Source organism: Fukomys damarensis, unplaced genomic scaffold (genome assembly GCF_012274545.1).
Source record: "Fukomys damarensis isolate Sample0158 unplaced genomic scaffold, DMR_v1.0_HiC HiC_scaffold_17, whole genome shotgun sequence".
Lineage (NCBI taxonomy): Eukaryota > Metazoa > Chordata > Mammalia > Rodentia > Bathyergidae > Fukomys > Fukomys damarensis.
The window spans coordinates 36,975,915-36,997,114 of NW_022900929.1; positions in this window are offsets into that span (position 1 = coordinate 36,975,915).

The window sequence follows — 21,200 nt, forward strand, 5'->3', positions numbered from 1 at the left end:
ACCAGTAAGTGAGTTTTTGAGCAGCTTTGTTGTTAGAGGCTAACAGGTTGTGCTTTTGCTTCCAGCTTCTGTGCAAGCAGCACTGCTGCTCCTAGTGCCTACCCAAATCCCCCTATTAGTCCACAAGCTCAATATCCGATCAGTCAAGCATCGACCCTCAGGGGGCTGGAAATTTGGCAGTGACCCAGGTTTGGGCATCCCTGTCCCTCCCCCAGAATGGCCTGCAATAAAGTTTTTACTTCACACCGACTCCCCTTTCTCATCTTCTGTCAGCACCTCCTGAATTCTAGCATAGAGCTGTACAGCTATAAAGTGGCCCACCTTGCGCATAGCCCGCTAACTCCTCCTGGAGAACCCTTGGTCTGTCCACCTGCTGAAAACACTCTTGGCTCGTTTGCCACTTATGAGGGGCAGTGATTTAAGCAAGGTTTTTAGTTTCTCTGAGCTTTGGGATCCCTCTTTAAAAATGGGAGGTGGCAATGGCTGCCTTGTATGTGATCAAGTGTGCGTCCTATGGAGAGGGTGAAGACAGACGGGCTTCAACCATGGAATAAAGAGAATTCCTCGAAGCATCATTTTCTAGATGCACAATGGCTTTAATCTGTGTGGTGTCACAGTGGGTAAAGCAGCTCTGGAGCACCATCGTGTAAAACGAGTAAAGCACCATACTGCAAAGTTCAATGGCTTTTTCCACCATCACATCAGGCAGAACCAGAGCTGGTTGTTCTGCCCCATTATCCAAGGAGCTTTGCCAAATCACATTTTTTAAACACTCCTAGACGGTCCTAAGAGCAGATGGCCAGGTGAGATCCACGAGGGAGAGCTGTTCTACCTGAGACTAGCCACAAAGGGCAAGCTTTAGGATCTTCTCTGAGGCTGCAGAATTTAGGTGATACTAATCATGAAAATGGTACTTTTAATTAAAAAATGATGCCTTCAGTACCTCTACACTAATCTAATTAAGCTGATGTGATTAATTTCACTGTTAGAATAATCTTCTATGAATTATAATGGAATTATGAGACAGGATATGATGGCACAGGAGATAATGGCCTGATGAAATATTATTACCCAATTGAAAACAATGAGGCAGGTCTGTATGCAAAGGAATATCTGTAAGATATTGGTACTAAAAATGCAGAGCAATGTGATTGCTTTTGTATATAAATAATATGTGCATTTTATAAGATTGAATATCAAAGTGTGGACTAGATTTATTTTTTGAGAGTGTATTCGAAATAGAGAATAGATGAGAGACTTTACTTTTTGTGTAAATGTCCCATTTGCCTTTTTTTTTTTTTTTTTTTTTTTTGCAGCTGGTGGTTGAACCCATAGCCTTTGTACTGAGCTACATCCTCACCCTTTTCATTTTTTCTTTTGAGACAAAGTATTGCTAAATTTCCCAAGCTGGACTCAAACTGAAATCTTCCTGTCTCAGCCATCCAGAGTGCTGGAATTACATATATGCACCAGAATACCCAGCTCTATTCGTCATTTTTACCACAAAATGTATCAAATCTTTTTAAACCACAGAACTCCAAAATATTGGAAAAAAATAAAAAGTGTTTAGTGCATGTATTTAGACAAATATCTATTAAATGAGCATGGGTGAGGTGAAGAAACCTTCCATACAAAGTATTGTTGTTATTATATGTCACAATTTAATTCTGTTTTATAACATGTATAGTTTCTTAGATTGCTCATGTTACTTAGATGTTAAAGTGTGTTCTGAGTGGAGCAGAAAGAAGCATCTTGCAAAATAGGTTTACAAAGCCGGGCATGGTGGTGCATGCCTGTAATCCCAGCACTCAGGAGGCTGAGGCAGAAGGATCCTGCAAGTTCGAGACCAGCCTGTGTTACATAGAGAGTTCCATGGCAGTCTGAACCACATAGTAAGACCCTGTCTCAAAAAAAAAAAAAAAAAAAAAAAAAAAAAAAAAAAAAAATTTACAGAGCACAAAAAAAAAAAAAAAAAAAAAAAAAAAAAAAAAAAAAGGTTTACAGGCTCTGAAACACTAAAGACTTTTTCAAGGAAATGGGGCAAAATTCTCATTGTTTCACTTTTTATTTATTCTTTTAGCAAAGAATTTTCAAGACCTTTCTATGTGCTAATTCCTCAATCTTCCCATTATATCAGTATTGTGTTTCAACTTGTAAAGAAAGATACACAAATGTGGAAGCACCGTATAAGTCAATGCTTGAAAATGGCACTAACTCTTCCTAACCAATGGACAACTCTCAGGTATAAATTGTGTTTTGTTTACTATCATTATGTGCTTTTCAATAATGAGCTACAGATTTTATTTACCAAAGTTCTAGCTTGCTTTTCTGAAGAATGGACCGATTTTAACTTTAGGCTTTCTTCCCTATATCATTTACCTAAAGAGAAGTCATTGAGTGAGTTTTAGTTTATCTCTCATTTTAAGAGTGAATAAATAAAATGTGCATTGTCTTGTCTCCTTTTTCCATAGCAGACCCCCTTGCCTTCATTTTTGTGGGAAAGTATTGGCCCAAAAGGATGAGCCAATCATCCCATGGGTGTGAGAAACTCATAAAGTCAGCCCTACAGGAAAATTCTTTTGCCATGCTGTCTGAATTAACTTCATGTCTGTGGTCTGTCTGGCTTTAAAAATAGAAACTTAAGTCCATAGATGTGCTCAACGTTAGATACTGAGAAACTGCAAGCAGGTGAACTGTAGGTGCTGGCTGGCTGAGTACACACAGAAAAGTCATGGGGAGAACTGAGTCCAGAGTGCTCTATCAATGAAGGGCCATGCAGGCAAGTGTGACTCTGGAATTGTCATTTTGGGGAGGAGGGTGGGCAGGGGGCAAAGTCTTCCAGAGCGATGGAGCCAGTGAGAACTAAGTCCTGAGGACTGTATTTGTTTACATACTTACTTTTTTATTCTAAATAGAAAGATAAAATAAATAGATGTGACATAGATAATAGATAGATAGGTAGACAGATAGATAGATAGATGGATAACTAGAGAGATAGGTTACCTACAGCTACTACTTGTGATATGCATATAAGGATGACTAAGTGAGTAGGTTCTTACTCTCCTAAAACAATATTTAAGCATGAAGATGACACAGTGTATTAATCAGGTTTCCACTGCTTGAGATAAATACCTGACACCTACAGGAGTTTGTGTTAAAGGAAGACAGGTTTATTTGGCTCATGGTTTCGGAGAGTTCCGTTCCCTGGCAGCCGGTTCCAAGGCAGGGCCACCACGGTGGAAGGGGGATGGTGGCAGAGCAAAGCACAGCACACTCTTGGCTGCTGGAAAGCAGAACAAGGGGACAATGCCAGAGAAGAAAGGGCCAGGACTGGACACAGACACCCAAATCACGCTGTCTCCATGACCTACCCAGACACATCCCAAACCAGTCAAATTCACAGTCAAGCTTTACCGTCACGGATAGCAAGTAAATTGTTAAAAATTAATTGCAGATTGTGACAAATACTATAGAAAATAAAGACAGTCATATCATGGTTAATGACTGTGGCTGAGTGAGGATAGGAAGTGATTTATTTATTGACTTATTTGTCTATTTATTTATTTTGGGGAGAGCTTATTTTGGGAGAGGAATCCAAGGCCTCATGAGTGCTAGGCCAGAGTCACAGCCACAGTTGGCAGTAGGGACTGATGTGGAGAGGGAAGTCAGGAAAATCCTGAAAGGAAAAATGACAAGGCCCTGCCCTATATCATTCCAATCCCTGGTGCCAAGGAGACAGGAGTCAGGGGCCACACGGAGCCGTTTCTCCAGGGCCAAGGAACCCACCCCTGCACATACTGGCTAATGTTGTGTTGGGGCTTGTCATGGAATGCTTTCTATTGTGGAGGAAAAACAATTTTCTTGCTTCTTTATTATCCACTTTGATCCTGATCTCCCCACAAGGCAACGAGATGAGTCCCCTTTGTGGTGACCACGATGCAGTTGTGGGGATTTAGAGAGGGTCAGACACCTGCTGGGTCTGTGGCTTCATAGTAGAGGGAGTGAAATGGGTTTAGCTGGAAGGGCAAATTCCAAACAAAGGAGGCCTTTGTGGCTGCAAAAAAATGACAAGCACTCAACATCAATGGCAGCATAGAGTTTCTTTCCTAAATATTTTATTTTATTTATTGTTTTATAGTTTGTCAACCTTTTTATTTGTTTATTTTTTTCCTCATTGAGTTTATTGGTACATTCTAGGTATACAGTACAGTTACGTTCATCATTGGGATCTTGTACCTTTACATGACAGGTCTTGGTTCTCATTTTTTCCCCTTGTCCCTGCCCTCCCTTCACCCCTTCTCCCTTCCCCATTTACAAACATTTTATTTCCATTTTTTCATTTCCTCCTATTTTTTTCTTTCCCTTTTTACATTTCCCCTACCCTTCCCACTTTTCCTACACCTTTAGCCCTTCTCTTCCTATTTCACATTGTCAGTTATCTCATTTGGATCTTATGTACTATTATAGTTTTTCACACCAGAGAAATTATTCAGTATTTACACATGCATGACTTATTTATTTCACTTAGGAGTATATCCTCAATATGTAGCCATTTTCCTATGAATCAATCTAATTTCTCATTCTTTTTTTTAAATTAAAGATTGCAAAGATACATGATAACAAGAAATGATACTAAATAAAAATTACAAATATGCATATATATGACAGCAAAAAAAGGATATGAAATAAACAAGAATTTATGTAACAGACTAATCAAAATACATTAGTTTGATATGATCTTCAAACATTATGTTCTTTCTCATTTTCTTGTAATATTTTTTAAATAATGTAATTAAAAATAAAACAAAGTTACATATTATAGTTGAGAAATTGTACTCAAAATTTTATGATTTATAAACTCCTTGGTTTTATTAATTGATAAATATCATATACTTGTTGATTGTACCACTTATATTTTCTAACAAAACTTCCCACAGAAAAAAATATACTTATATTTGAAATCCAAAAGCAACTAAAAAAAAAATTCACATTTTTAAGATCAGATTTTTCTGTTTCTATTTTATTATATCCCATAGTTATTTTTATTATATTTTTATAAGCATGATGATAGAATTTAACACCAATAGATATGTAATATTCTTCCCAAATGACTATGAATTAAGTCAAGCATGTAATTTAAAGAAATCATAAGGTTGCCAGAGAAACTATCTATATGCCAAATGTGCACAATCCTACCACATTCATGCCCATGTTTCTCATTTAATAGTGCACACATATATCTAAAAACACAGCCCCCACACACATACACAATGCATGTTTTCTACAATACAATATATACTTAGGTATAATAAAACAGTGCAGTGATGTGTGGAATGTTGATGATTTGTATAATTTGAGAAAAAAATATCACCTTTGAGGGAGTTGAAGAATTTGTAATATGTACCAGATACTAAATGATATTGATTAAGTATAGTTATAATAAAATTTACTTAAAAATTAATATTTGTTATCAGTAGAAAATAGGTACAAAGATATATTGATAACATAACAACATTTATCTTAAAATTTCCAATTTCTCAAATAAAAAAGCAAAGAAAATGAGAACCAAAATAACTCATCAATTTGGTAGACCAACATATAGAGACAAGGATTAATGTATTGATAAATTTTTTAAAAATATGAAATGTAAAGCCTGAGATTTAGCTCCATAGTGCTACACCTGCCTAGCCAGAACAATGTGCCGAGTTTAATAACCAGCATCAGAGGAAGAAAAAGAAAAAGTAAAAAAAGAAGAAAAGAGGGAAAAAAAAGCATATATACTTTCTGACATAATCAATTAAAAATAAATTATTTGTTATCTCTTCCTCTTGAATTGTTCCCTTCACAAGGATGTAGTGAGCTTCTTTGTCTCTTTCAATCAGTTTGAGTTTGAAACTTACTTTGTCTGTGAATAAGATTGCTACCCCAGCTTTTTTTGGGGGGCGGGGGGAACTCCTGTTACATGAAGAAGTTTTCTGTCCTTTCACTTTCAGTCTATGGGCTTCTTTTTACAGTAGACATGTCTTGTATACAACATATTATTGGATCTTGCTTCTTAATCCATTCTGCTGGTCTATTTCTCTTGACTGGTGAATTGAGGCCATTAATATTAATGATTATAACTGATATGTACTAACTTATTATTATCATGTTTTTTTTTTTTTTGCCTTCTCCTTTTAGTTTCTTGGCTTGCCTATTTGATTTGCTCTGTTGGGCCTCATTGTGTTTTTGCCTTCATTGTCTTTTAGATACTGTTTAGAATTTATGGTAGTGCTCATTTGGTATTCATAAAGTTTCTCGTGTTCTTTATGCTCTGTTGGGCCTCATTGTGTTTTTGCCTTCATTGTCTTTTAGATACTGTTTAGAATTTATGGTAGTGCTCATTTGGTATTCATAAAGTTTCTCAGGTGTTCTTTATCATAGAAATATCTTATTTCCCCATCCATGTTAAAAGAAAGCTTTGCAGGATACAGCAGTCTAAGTTGGAGGTTGTTTTCTTTTAGTACTTGAAATATCTCATTCCAGGCTCTCCTTAACCTAAGGGTTTGTATTGAAAAGTCTGCTGTGATTCTGATAGGCTTTCCTTTGCATGTAATTTGTTTCTTGTCTCTTACTGCTTGTAGTATTTTGTTCTTGTGTTGGGTTTCTGGGATCTTGATTATTATATGTCTAGGTGTAGATTTTTTTTATCATGGCTAGTTGGAGTCCTATATGCCTCACTTATCTGTATATCAAATTCTTCCCCTCTGTTTGGGAAGTTTTCTATAATTAATTCTGTGAATAGATTTTTTAAGTCATTTACATTTTCTCCTACTACTTCTTGAATTCCTATCAATCTCATGTTATTCTTCTTAGTATTGTCTAAGAGTTGTTGCATCAATTCTCATGATCCCCTACTGTTTTTAAGAGACCTCTCTTTTCACGGTCACTGACCTCAATGTTATCTTCTATATCTGAGATTCTATCTTTGGACTCTTTTATTCTTTTGTGAACACTCTCAATGGAGTTTTCAATCTCCTAGATATCTGTTTGAATCTGTCCTATGGATTCCATTTCTTTCTTGTATTGGGCATTTATTGTTTCCAATTCTTTCTTATGCTGGGCATTCATGACTTCTATCATGGTCCTGAGCTCACCTATTTTCCTCTCAGTTTCTGTTCTAAAGTCACGAATTATAACTTTCATTTTGCTCATCATCTCTGTAATTATCTGGGAAATTACTTCTGTTTTATACTTCTCTAGAGCCTGACTGCAGTTTTGTTACTTCCTGTGCCTTGAGTTCAAGGTGTCCTGATGATTCACTATCGGATTTTTCATCCTCATCTGCCCGTGTTTGCCATTGGTGAACTGGAAGTCTGTCCCTGTATCTTGCTTAAGCGCTTTCTCATTTCTACTATTGTTGTTGGGTTGTCCTTAGTTTAACCTTTAGATTATTACTTAAATCTTCTTGATATAGTTGGGCTGCAGCCCATGGGTCTCTAATGACTCATAGACATTCTCATTTTCATAATACTGAAGAAAACAGCTTATTGAATCAATCACAGTCCTTTATCCTAATTGATACAATCAGCACCACAATATAATGAAGCACAATTTGCAAATTGACCACTTATGGTAGTCATCAATCTATCACCTTTAAACCATGTGAATTTAATTAAAATCAAGAAGCAATCCAAAATATACTTACAGTAAATAAACTTTTCAATAAGGATATTTACCATTTACAATGGGGGCTTAAAACAAAGTTAAGACAAGAGGAGTAGATAAGTATAAGAATTAGAGAAGGTTTCATATGAAGCCAAAAGACACAGAATGACCAGACAATCGTCAGGAAATTGTTAAATTCAAAAAGAACAAACCAAATAGAAATATAGTAACCCTTGAATGAGGTAGAATAACATAAGAAAAGAACATAAAGAAAAGAGAAAAAAATAATAAAAGAAGAAATCTGAATTAGGACAAGAGCAGAAACAAAAAGGGAGATGAGGGATACTATAGTGGAGTAAGAGACTGAGTTAGAGAAAGAAAACAAAAAATAAAAAAAAAGAATTTGCCTAGTAGGATGAACAAAAGGAAGAAACAAAAATGAGTTTAAAGAGCCTCTGTCAGACTATATCACTGCTGTCATAATATACAATATGTGCTGCCATTTGCAGAGCCGAGTCCCCTGATCTCAGCTAGCTGGTGGCAGAACCCCACAAAGCAGACTGGACTCGGGCTGCAAGGCCCATATTGAGTTCCCCGACCTCCTAAAGGGTTGATCTCCACTCAGTTCTACTACAAGTTTCCCCCACCACTTCTTTAAAGATGTTCAAAGTTGAAAGTGCCAGAAAATACTCTTTATGACCACCTCTGCCTCTACAGAGTAGGTCCAAAGACTAGTACAATCAGGAGGTCTAAAAGTAGGAGGGGAAAGGTTGGGGTGGGTTCGGGGGTGCCCATGTGGCTACCCTTCTGGGGCTGAAGATGGCGGCTGCGGCACCAGCAGGGGAGGGCCTGGCTGAGAAGACCCTCTGGAGCTGAAGATGGCAGAATGCAGCCTGCCTAATTTCTCATTCTTTATGGCTGAGTAGTATCCCATTTTATAGAAAAACCACATCTTCTTTATCCAGTTTCCAACCGATGGGCAAATGGGCCGTTTCCAAGTTTTAGCTACTACAAACTGTGCCGTTATAGACATAGGTTTGCATATATCACTGTGATATGATTTTTAAAATTCTTTTGGAAAGATACCCAGCAGAGGGATGACTGGGTCAAATGGAACCTCTAGTCCCAGCTCTTTGAGGTATCTTCAGATTGATTTCCATAGTGGTAGCACTAATGTGAACTTCCACCAACAATGGAGAAGTATTCCTTTCTTCCCATAACCTTGCCAGCATTTGTTATTGTTCGATTTCTTGATAGCAGCCATTCTTTGTGGGGTGAGGTGGAATTTCAGTGTTGTTTTCAACTGCATCTCTTGAATGACCAGTGGGACAGTGAACTCTCTGGAGTTGTTTTGGCACAGTCCTACCTTGAGGCATGAACAATCTCTAGGAGACTTCAAGTGTCCCTTTAAGTCCAAGGAAAGCTAGCCCAGATGCCTTTTTTCCCCTCCTTGACCATATTATTGTGCTCAAAATCTCTCCATTGTAATACAATAATGCAAAATAAAAGCATCTATTTGAATTCCTTAGGACAGTCTTTCCTTGGACATACTACTTAATTGCATGAACTTTTCCAGATGTGAGGCTTACTCCATGGGAAATAAAGAATTTGTGAATTAAGGAAATTATCCTGCTTTTATGCTGTTTTTTTCCTGCATGGTTATATATTTTATGAACCGAATGTTGAGGTTAATCATCAAGATATTTTAGAAAATGCACTCTCAGAATTGTTTCGCTTAATAGTAATCAAATTTCTCAAGAAAAAGAAACCAGCTGTTTTATATTTACACCAAGATTGGGGTTACACATTTAAGATTTCTGTACTGTCATTAAAAATGAGGTAAGCAATTCTCTTAAGACTGAATAGTGTATCTCAACAACCGTAGTGAGTAGGAAAGGTTGTAAAAGAAGATTTTACTCTCTGTTTTTATTAAAGCTAGAAAATTTTCTCTTATTTGCTTGCTCTTTCTGTACTGAGGCCCTGCTATGCTCTCAAATTCAGACTTGACATTTACTTTTTTCCGGCCCAAGTGGTGATGATCCTTATGGACCATTTAGATGTCAGTGGTACTGAGGACTCCTGACATGAATATCCATAGAGCTGTTCTCAAGCCACTTAAACTTCCCCCCTCCTTGGCAAAAGGTTAATTTTTCTCTGGGATTATGTCTAAAAAGCTATATAACAGGGGCTAGTAACCGCTCCAGCAATTCTCCTAAGTGAACACCAAGTCTGGAGACAGATCATCAGCTTCTCTCCCTCCGGCGGAGGATGAACTTATAGTTCCCCGAAACACTGAACAGCAGATCACCCTGAAGCCAGTGCCCCATCTTCTTTCAAACTGAATTCTGAGGATCAGCAGAAAGTTAAAGGAAACATTTGGCCTGCACAAGCTCAATCAGGAATGCTAGAACGGGGGCTGTCGTTATAGTTCTGAGAATTTACATTTACCTGGCACGTGAGCCAAATCCCAGCAGAGGCAGGAAGCTGTCCTGATGAGCAGCAGCAAGTGACTTTAGGTGTAGAGCATCTGCCACGTCTTCCACTTTTCTCTGGTGTGTTTTCCTGGAGGCCTTTTTCTGTGTGGTATAAGTATGTTCTTTGAAATCGAAAAAAAAAGTAGATATAGAACCTTTGTTCAAAATGGCTAAAATAAATGCTGGTTTGACGTGTAGGTGAGATCCCTATGACCTGGCGAGTTTGTGCTATAGATGGAACAACTGAATTTGAGACAGCACCTGAGCAAGGTATTTATTCATCTGCCTTAATGTATTTCAATAATGAGTTATGGTTTTCTCCCACAATAAAGAAAAACATGTTTGCATTTGAGTCTGTTTGGGACAAACACATTTTTCAGAGTCATATTTCTACATTTCATAGAAAAAACCAAGTTTGTTTCTGTGAAAATGAATGTCCTCTGAGTTGGATCACTAACTGAATGAATGTGAGAACTTGAATGAGAATATAGGTGCTGCTTCACATTTCCTACAAGGCTGATATTTGACAATTGGTGAAAATGAGTAGAGGAAGCTCTTTGCTTTGTCCCCTGTAGCTGGAAAAGGCACAGGCAGCTGAGTTGTACAGCTCATTATAAGACAGTTATTCTGCTTGCTTCTCCTCTGGGTTTCTGGATTACTTCTCTCCTGTTGCAGGGTACTTGTACTTTAAGCATCTCCTTTGTGTCTTGAGAAATCAGTGTTATCCTCAGACCACTCTCAAGAGTTTTTTCACCTGTAACATTTAATGCTTTCATGATTTAAAGGGGATATCAAGTCATCATTAACATCAGTTGATCTGCCTCAACTGGCTTCGACTTCATCCAACTTTGGACCCAAATAAAATCCATCCAACAGTCCTAGCCAGAGGAGTTAGCTGAGGGGAGCCAGAGGAGACAGACTGCTGAGGTCAGAGCCCACGCCTGGAGCCTAAACACCCAGCTCAACAGACTGAACTCCAAGCACCACCTTTCCAGCTGTGTTGCCCAGCCAGCCCAACACAAAATTCTTCATTAGGGTCCTGAGATAATTAAGAAAAAAAATTATAGATATCCCATTATGCATGGAGACTCTGACCTATGTATCTACCAAAAAGGCAACTTTTTATATTGGGGGAATGCATATAATGACTAGTGAAATGTATGAACAAAGTGGGAGAAGGTGAAGATTTAAATAAAGACAGATAGTTCTGAAGGAGAAAATAAAGGAGGTGCTAGTTTGCATTTTGGGTCTCTCTGCTGATTCTCTGTAGACCTACTTCCTGTGTCTGCCAGGAGTTGGCTCCATACCTGGAAGATGTGTTCAAGAACAATCTGGGGTATGAAAGGCACCTCCATGTCCCGGGAACCTGGAACAGAGGGGAAGTGAAGGGCTTCACGGTCACAGGGTAGATGGGGTTGATCGTGGAGGTCTGTGCCTGACTAAAGGGTGGGCCTTTCCTGTAGGGCTGGGCTGTACGATGAGGTGTGTCTCAGGCAGACCACACTGACTGCTCTGATGGTGCTGGTCTAACAGTGTAATTTGACTTTCTGGGGCACATCTTCTATAGTAAGTAGTCCAGAGGGCTGTGAGTACACCGAGAAATGGGCAAGGGAAGTGCTCAGGAGCCTAACATTAATCCCTTGTGGTTCCATGTCTGCAACTTCAAATATAAGGACAAGTACAATGATTTTGAAAAAAAAAAAGCAGATTATGAATAGCAAGTGCTTCTCTCTATATGGTTTTATGTCCTTATGCTAATGATATAGAAAAATACTTCTTCCTTTTTTTTTTGTAACAGTGGATGAATCAGATAACCATTTTTATACTCATCTATTGGATATAATTCAGACAAACTCATCCAAGTGTGGGAAACTGAGAGCCAAGCCCTTGCTCCAACATGAATTGGGAAAACCACGAGTCTACATGGCTTGTGCCTGCCCAGTTTGCATAACTATGCTCAGATGACCTTTGACAGGCTCTGCTCCTGCCTCTGCTTGCCATCAAGTTAAAAATACCCAGGATGAATCTGCTGACTTCTCTGTAGTTTTCAGCATGGGCAGGGTGATTGCTTTGGAAGGCTTACATCTGACTTCTTCCATGTTTGACACAGTGATAGGTGAGAACTTGAGGGCTTCCTTGCTCTGTTTTGAAGAGAATTGCTAGAGATCATCTTGAGTTGTTGTTGGAAGTGTTGCTTCTCCAATTAAAGAAGGGTAGGGCTGTATCAACCCCTGATTTGTACTCCACTCTATGTCTTTAGAAAAATGTTTATTCAAATGATTTCACAAAATTGTTAATCCATTATCATTTGTTGGACTTCGTTATGGACAGAATCACTAAATATGTCATTTAGTGACAATCACCATACACATTCAATACGTGACTTCTTTCCTTACTAACAACAGGTGACCTACACAATAGCCAAAACCAATGAACAACCAAAATGTTTTTCAAAAAACAAAAACAAAGTTTTTGACCAATAATTATTACCTTAAGAGAGAGCACATTGCTCTTGATGTAATAAAAATATGCAAAAATGAACTACTTAGAATACAATAAAATTATGAATCTGAACCAGGTGGGGCACATACCTATAATCCCAGCAGTCTGGGAGGCTGAGGCAGGAGGATTTCAAGTTAGAGCCTAGCCTGGACAACTTAGTGACTAAGAAAGACCCTGCCTCCAAAAACAAACAAACAAACAAACAAATAAATATAAACAAAAGGCTACGAATATAGTTCAGTGAAAAAGTTCTAGGTTCAATATTTAGTACTAAAAATCTTTACAAATTAGATTAGGCTGTGAACTGAGCTCATTAATCTATTGTAAGCAAACCATTGAGTCTCTAGATTAATTTCTGTCTAGTGGTTTGCAACATGCTATGCTCAGAACCTTAGATTCTTCTAAGTTGTTCATGAAGTCCAAATGCTTTTCATAATACTTCCATGATTTCTGTTGACATTTCCACCCATTGTGCCAAGCAGGAATCAAGACAGTAGCTCTAAGCTCTATTGTCATTCATTGCCTTCTTCACCATTATGTTACTGCAGTAAAAAATTATTCAGCTGTCATCTAAATCATCCAGGAATAGCAGAAATACACAACTGATCTTATTAAACATTTATACTTGAGTAAGCCTTTTTTACAATTATATGAAACAAAATAGAAGTAACATATAGTTCAATGTACAGCATTAAGCACTTCTTTTTTACTCTCTCATTGAGTTTATTGGTACTTCTTTAGGTATACCGTATAGTTATATTCATTGATCTTGTACCTTTACATGACAGGTCTTGGTTCTCATTTTTTCCTCTTACCTCTGCCCTCCCATCACCCCTCCTCCCTTCCCTATTTACATAAACTTTGTTTCCATTTTTTCATTTTCTCATGTTTTTTCTTTTCCCTTATTACCTTTCCCCTACCCTTCCCACTTCCCCTACACATTTAGCCTTCTATTGTAATTGAAGTACAAAATTTGTCTCAAAAGTGTATATTTACTTGAGTTCTAGACTAAACCAGATATTTTTAATGAAGCACCATTTTTATAGAAAGAGTTACAAATTATAGTTACTTGGATTTGTGTAATTAGCAGATGTTTCCTGAAAATGAACAAAGTCAGTCTGTCACTCAAGGAAAATAACTGGATAGAACTTGTTGCAAAACAGAATTTAAACATTCAAGTAAAATAAAATGCTTACTTAAAAGTAGTATTTGGCCCTGGGCACTTGACAGCTTCCCAGTATTTAATATATTTTCTGATCAGATTAGTGGTGATATTAGTGAATGTTATTTTTTGACATAGTGCAATGAAATGTATCAAAATTTGGAAGAATTGCATAAGCCAGTGGATGATATTTTCCAATGAATGATGTATGATGTTACACAACTCTGTAGAGGCTAAAGTTCCTTCAAAGGACAAAAGAAACCAATGTAGTATTAGAGAAAATAAAAATTTCACTGACAGTTCCATTTTCCATACTGGAACTGATAGTAAAGCAACGACAACACGTCCAGTTGTGAAATAGTGTCATAATTACCTGAAAAGACATTTGAACATTCTTCCCTTTTCTAACTACATGAGGCAGGATTTTATTTTTATATTTCTACCAAAACAACACATCATAATCTGTTAAATACAGAAACTAGTAAGAGAATCCAACTACCTTCTAATCAGATTTCTTTTTGTTTTAGAAAATACAAGTGTTTCCATAAAATGTGTTAGTTATGTTGACATGTAATAGGTTTATTATTGTTTCAATTATAAACAGACACATTTTAAAAATTTGACTTTTACTTTCTGGTGAATATCCACAGATCTAACCCACATAAACAAAAGTTCTTTGAGTCCCTCAGTAATCTTTTAAAGTACAAAAAGACTCTAAGATCAAAACATTTGATGAGTACTACGTTAAGAACTGATAGTTACTATAGGCAACAAAAAAAAAAAAAGAAAAGGAAAGAAGAGTAAAAACCTTGCATTTGGGTTGAAATTCGAGGCATTCTGTTCATTGGCCTTATTACATATAAGCACTTTTTAAAGCTGGTCACATGATATCTGTCCAATGAAATATGAACAGCACTCATTTGAAGGTCACTTGTTGGAGGTAGGGAATAAAAATATCAATAGTCAAGATCACACTTACTTGAAACACAAATTATTTTAGGCATTTTGTGAACTCCATTGCCTTTAATTCTACAGTGAATGATCAAACTGGTTTGGAAGTACAAACAGTTGTTATCTCAATATTAAAACTTTTAAAGACTGAAGACATTCCTTGTCTCAGGTCTCATCTTGCACTTCTGATCATGTCTGTATTTGACTTCAGGCTTCCATATTCCCACCAGGTCCACAGAGAAAGGTACACATTTTTATTGTCAGGACAGCGAGGCAGCTACAAGAGCTCAGCTAAAGACTCACATGCAAGGGGAATTCCAGCAGTGCATCCGAAAATGGCAAGAATGATAGGATAAGTGTTCAAAGCAAGGGGAATATTTTGAGAGGAATTAGTGGCAACGTGTCTTTTACGCTCATAATTTTGACAAATGTAAAAATATCTGTCATAGTTTTCAGTCATACCTGATAGTGCTCAGACAGGTAAATTGGGCTTTGGGAATTATTTGCTGCCATGGAGGACGTTGAATTTGGGGCAAATGGGTGGAGCATACGTTTATAACAGAATCCACTGGAGCAGAGCGTAGCGCTGAGGTAGCTGTAGTGCTGCGTGCACATGGGCAGTGGCTGTGGTGCCAGGGCCAGTGTTTTGTTCAAGTTCTTTCGACAGCATAAACTTTGCTCGAAATCTAGCTGCTCAGCCTGCCTTTATGCTTACCCATGTTCTGCCTTCTCTTCCATAGCTTTTTTAAAAAAATTAAATAATTTTATTGGTACATTTAAGGTGTACAGTGTAATGGCATTCATCATTGGAAATTTGCACCTTTACATAATCCATCTTGGTTCTTATTTCTTCCCCATTCCCCTGCCCTCCCTTCAGCCTCTCCATCCCTCCCTATGCACAAAGACTTTGTTTCCATTTTTCCTTTTTCTCATGTTAATTCAATTCCCATCTTTCTTTTCCCTACCCCTCTCATTTCCCCTTCCCCTTTGCACCTTTTCCTCCTATTTCAAATTATCTATTATATCTTTTACATTTTCAGTTTCACACACTAGAGAAACTATTTGGTATTTAAGCATATGTGTTCTATTTATTTCACTTAATAGTATTGCCTCAAGGTGCATCCATTTAGCTATAAATGTCTCTAATTTCTCATTCTTTATGGCTGAGTAGTAGGCTATTTTATTTTTTAAAAAACCCATATTTTACTTATCTAGTCTGCTGTTGATGGGCAATTGGCCTGCTTGCAAGTTTTAGCTATTATGAATTGTGCTGCTATGAACATGGGTGCATATATATAATTGTGGTACAATTCTTTTAATTCTTTGGGAAAGATATCAAGCAGGGGGATAGCAGGGTCAAAGGAAACCCCCAATCCTAGTTCTTTGAGATATCTCCATACTGATCTCCACAGTGGTCCAGTCTGCACTCCCACCAGCAGGGGAGCAGGATTCCTCTTTGCCCACAGCACCATCAGCATTTGTCATTGGTTTATTTCATGGTAGCAGCCATTCTTTCTGGGGTGAGGTAGAATCTCATGTTATTTGCATTTGCACTTCTTGAATGACCACTGACGTTGAACATTTTTTCCTATGTTTATTTGCTATTTCTCCTTCTTTGTCTGAGAAATGTCTATTCATTTCAGATGCCCATTTTGGATTGGTTCTTTAAATTTGGGAGGTCTGATTTTTGTTAGTTCTTTATATATTCTAGATAGTAGACCTTCATCTGAGGAACATCTGGTGAAAAGTTTTTCCCACATTGTGGGCCGTCTCTTCACACTGTTGGTGGTTTCTCTTGCTGTGTGGAAGCGTTTTAGTAAGAAGACATCCCACTTGTTGATTGTTTATGCTAGTTCATGGGAAACTGAGTTTTTGTTCATAAAATCTTCTCCTACACCAATGTCTTCAAGAGTTCTACCTAACCTCTCTTCCGGCCGGTTTAGTGTTTCTGCTTTAATATTTATATCTTTAATCCATTTTGATTTTAGTTTAGTGCATGGTGAGAGATATAGGTCTAGTTTTAATCTTTGGCAGGTTGAAACCCAGCTTTCCCAGCACCATTTATAAAAGAGGCTATCTTTGCCCCAGTGAACGTGTGTGTCTCCTTTGTCCAAGATGTGGTGTCTGAGTTTGTCTGGAGTTGTTTCTGCATCTTCTAATCTGTTTCACTGGTCCTGGGGTCTGTTTCTTTGACAATACCATGCTGTTTTTAATCACAGAGGCTTTGTGGTATAGGTTCAAGTTGGGGATTGGGATACCCCCTTCCTTGTCTTTATTGCCTAGAATTGCTTTTGCTATTCTAGGTCTCTTCTTGTTCCAAAGGAATTTTTGTTTTCTCAACATCTGTGAAGTATGCTGCTGGGATTTCATTTGGGATTGCATTGAATCTATAGAGAGGTTTTGCAAGTATGGCCATTTTCACTATGTTGATTCTTCCTAGCCAGGAGCAAGGAATGTCTTTCCATTTTCTGATGTCCTCTTCAATCTCTTCTTTCAGAATGTTGTAGTTTTCAGAGTAGAGTTCTCTGATTTCTTTCATTGGATTGATTCCTAGATATTTCAACTTTTTGGATGCTATTGTGAAAGGGATTGTTTGTCCCACTTCTCTCTCGGTGAGTCTGTTTTTCATGTACAGGAAAGCTATTGATTTTTGTGTGTTGACCTTGTATCCAGCTACTTTGCTGTATTCCATTATTTCTGAGTGAGGATAAACTGATGATGATGACAATGATGATAACTACAGATAACATCTACTGAGCGCTCAACTTGAGCCAGCCACTTCTTCTATTACTTTGGGAATGCTCAACCCTTTAATCATCCTTACAAGTGATGGTTACCGTCTCAGCCCTCTTTTGACAAATGAGACTCTGAGTACAGAGTGGTTATGTGATCACCAGGACAGATCCCACTGCTTGTAACTGATAAAGACAGAATGGAGACCTCAGACCTGACTCCCAATCCAGCCCTTTTACTCAGGATGGATTCTGAGGCTTGTAACTGAGAATCTAGACATACATTTGGTTTTGTGGTCTCTTTCCCCCTTAAGGCCTGAATATATTAAAGTCAAATGCTGGATGTCATTTGCTGTCTGTGCCTAGTTCCATCCAAACACAGCCTGCACTAAGAGTACCCCTGGGCAGCAGCAGAGTTCTTCTCCCATGACTCACCCTTCTTCTTCCTTGCAAATAGCCCTGTCTCTGCCACCTCCCCCACCCTCAGCCTAACTGCTGCCTTGCCTGGGGTCACCAGAACCACCCCAAGCTCTGGTAAATAGGCTCTCTGCTCTGTGGCACTATCACTCCAGGGCTGCAGGTGCCAAAACAGGCATGAAAGGTCCTATTGTACCACAGCTGTGCAAGGAATCCACGTTGAGGTTTCTGTGGGGACAAGGGAATGCTGAAAGCCAACTGACAACACAACAGGACAGAGTGAAACTGTGAGGTTTCCGTGTCCTGAGAGTGGGAGAGCCTGTTTGTTCAGAGCAGCTGCAGTAGCTGTGGTGTCTGCATTCCAAGCAAGGAAAGCTCTGTGCACCCACATCCAGAGGAGCAGCAGTCCCTAAAGGTGTCATTGCCCTTCCCTGGGACATCTTGTTGCATGTGAAGCCTTCAGTGCTGAGATGTTAGATTAATAAGGCTGAGTTTGAAATGCAGGCTCTTGGACTGAGAAGCTCCTTGGAAGACAGGGGCTGGAATCAGGGGCTGAGGTTACTCTGTGGCTCCAGGCTGCTGTGGGACACTGTATAGCATGGTCACTCTGAAGCTTCTTTACCATAGAGTTGGTGTGTAGCTGCCATCTTTCCCTGATATTCTTGGGTAACCTGTGATCGAGCAGCCATTCAAATTAAGTGGGAGAGGGCCAGGGATTTAGCTCAGTGGTTCTGCTGCCTACTTTGCAAGCACAAAGTCCTGAGTTTGATCCGTGGTACCAAAAACCAACCAACAAACAAATTAGGTGGTAGAGGCAAATTGTCCTTAGCCTAAAATCTCTGTAAAATCTGTGGGGTCTCCTTACTTTATCCCATAAACAAACAAACAAACAAACAAACAAAACAGTTCTGAGATGCCCCTGAATTCTACTTCTCTGCCTAAGACAGGGCTAGATTGCACAATGCCTCTGAAGGTAGAGCCGTTTTAATGTAGGCAGTGCTCTCTGCTGGCAGCAGTAACACCTGTTCCCTGGAGTAGGATGTCTCCGTAACCTTGTGTGAGGCTCTTCTTCCAAGTCCCCAGACATAAAAGGCATCTTCGAAGAGATTTGACCAATAGTCAATGTCTAGACCTGTCTCCAGCTAGCATGGGTCCTTGCTTTAGTAGAAACATAAATTAAAACTACACTACAAATTTAAAAGGAAAAAAAAAGCTTTAATTGGAAAGCTAGAGAAAATATAGGAAAGGGCTCCAGCTTAGTCAGTTAGTTTTGTCCCAGCTTGAACCCACCTCAAAGTGGGGTTGGTGGGTGACCCATTTTCTGGCCCCTCTTCTGGCTCTCTTAGTAGACAGAAAAGTTATCTTGCTCCCAATAAATTTTTCCTGCTCTTAACCTCCATTGTTCCTAGAATTCATTCTTGGATTTTAGAGAACATGGACCTGGTGTTTTGGACATCTATTATTTGGAGTTATAATATCTCCCTTCTATTATATATAGCTTTATCAAAAGGAAAGTTATTTTCTCTACCATCTGTGCCATGATAGAGAATCAGTCATTCATGACTCAGGCTGCCCAAGTTTACATCCTGCTTCTGCTACTGACTTGGAAAAGAAATCTCCATTCTCTTTGTTCTTCTGTGCATTATTGTCAAGATTTTAAAAAGTTAGTGGGTTAGAAAAGATCTTTAGCATATATAGTACTAGCTGCTGTAGTGCATAGAGATTATCATTATCTAAAATTAAAAACCTTAACTCATTCAGCAGCCAATAAATATTGAATATGTACTCTATAGCTGCATTTTTTATTTTGGAGACTCACTATGTAGCCCAGGCTGGCCTCGAACTCTGCCTCCGCCTCCTAAGTGCTGTTACCCCCATTTTAAGGCTCTGAAGATAAAGCAGCATGCCCAGTTTTTGCTTTCATGGAGCTATTAACTCCGCAGTGACCAGGAGAGATCACCACTTGGGATGAGAAAATAAAAAGGCATAATGCGATAAGAGAATAATTGATGAAGAAGGAACACAGGATGAGATCTGTTCAGACTCATGACACATTTCACCATAGGCAGCACTGAGTTTTCATTAATTACATAGTGTAGAATCTCATTCATTGTTCTTAGAATTTACACAAATCCCTACGTAAATCCCTAACACATAGAAAAAAGTAAACGTAATTTGATGTTATTTATTCGTATACCTTATATGGAAAAGGACCAGAAAATTTACTTATCAAGAGGAAAAGACAGCTCATATCAGTGCTCTTTGAAACCGGAAAAGAGGAAAAGAGTGCAGAAAAATTCTGATGGCGACTCAACAGGGTGTGTGAAGGTGAATCTTTTCAGGCTCCTTCCATTTCTGTGTGACTCGGTGGTGGAGAAAGCACTGTGCTGTTTCCTTATCTCGCCTCACAAGGGGGAACAAGGACCCCATGACCTGGTGGGTCGAATCGAGACACACATTACTTAATTTCACAACCAGTGTACCAAGGCAAGCTTCCTAAGACTTGGGACATAGGCCTTAACTTCAAAGAGAAGATGCGGAAATCAGATGGAAACACAGGAAAGGCCTGTGGAAGGTGACGCCCCCTAGCGGAAGAATCCGACGGTGTGGGTGTGGGCGCAGGTGGCCCCAGGTTTCACCTGTCACCCAGTCTTTGAGAGAGGCCTGATCCTTTCAAGTCATCATTTCACTGAATGCCTCTCAGGAGTATTGTAACTCACTGGGACTTGCTCTGCTCTACCTTGCTCCTCTTCTCTGACAAGTGCTGGAGGATTTTCTCCATGGTTTACAAAAAGCATCCCTAATTGAATCTCTTTTCTGCAGCAAAGCAAAGCCTAATGAGGATGCATGTGACAGGAGCACACTAATGTTACTTTGAGAAAATTTCAAAATAGCATTTTGCTCCAGTTTCTATTACAAGATTAAAAAAAAAAAAAAAAGATGAACCGTGCCTGGTGGTGCACATCTGTAATGCCAGCACTCTAGGAGGCTGAGGCAGAAGAAGCACGAGTTCAAGCTCAGTGTGGGCAACTTAGAAACTTAGTGAGGCCCTATCTCAAAATAAAACAATAAAAGGTGGCTGCAGATGTAGTTTAGGGTGAAAGCTCTGGTTTTAATCCCCAGTATGGCACAATACACAAGAATTCACTTTTTTCCCCTATAGTGATAGGAAATCTTATCTCCAAGCAAACTTCACAAGAGCAAGAATTTCTGCCTCTTTTCCTCACTGCTTTGAATCCAGCAGTTAAAGCAGCAAGGAGAACATAGAAGCTGCCCCTTTAATACTTGTCCAGTGAATGACACAAAGCAGCGATA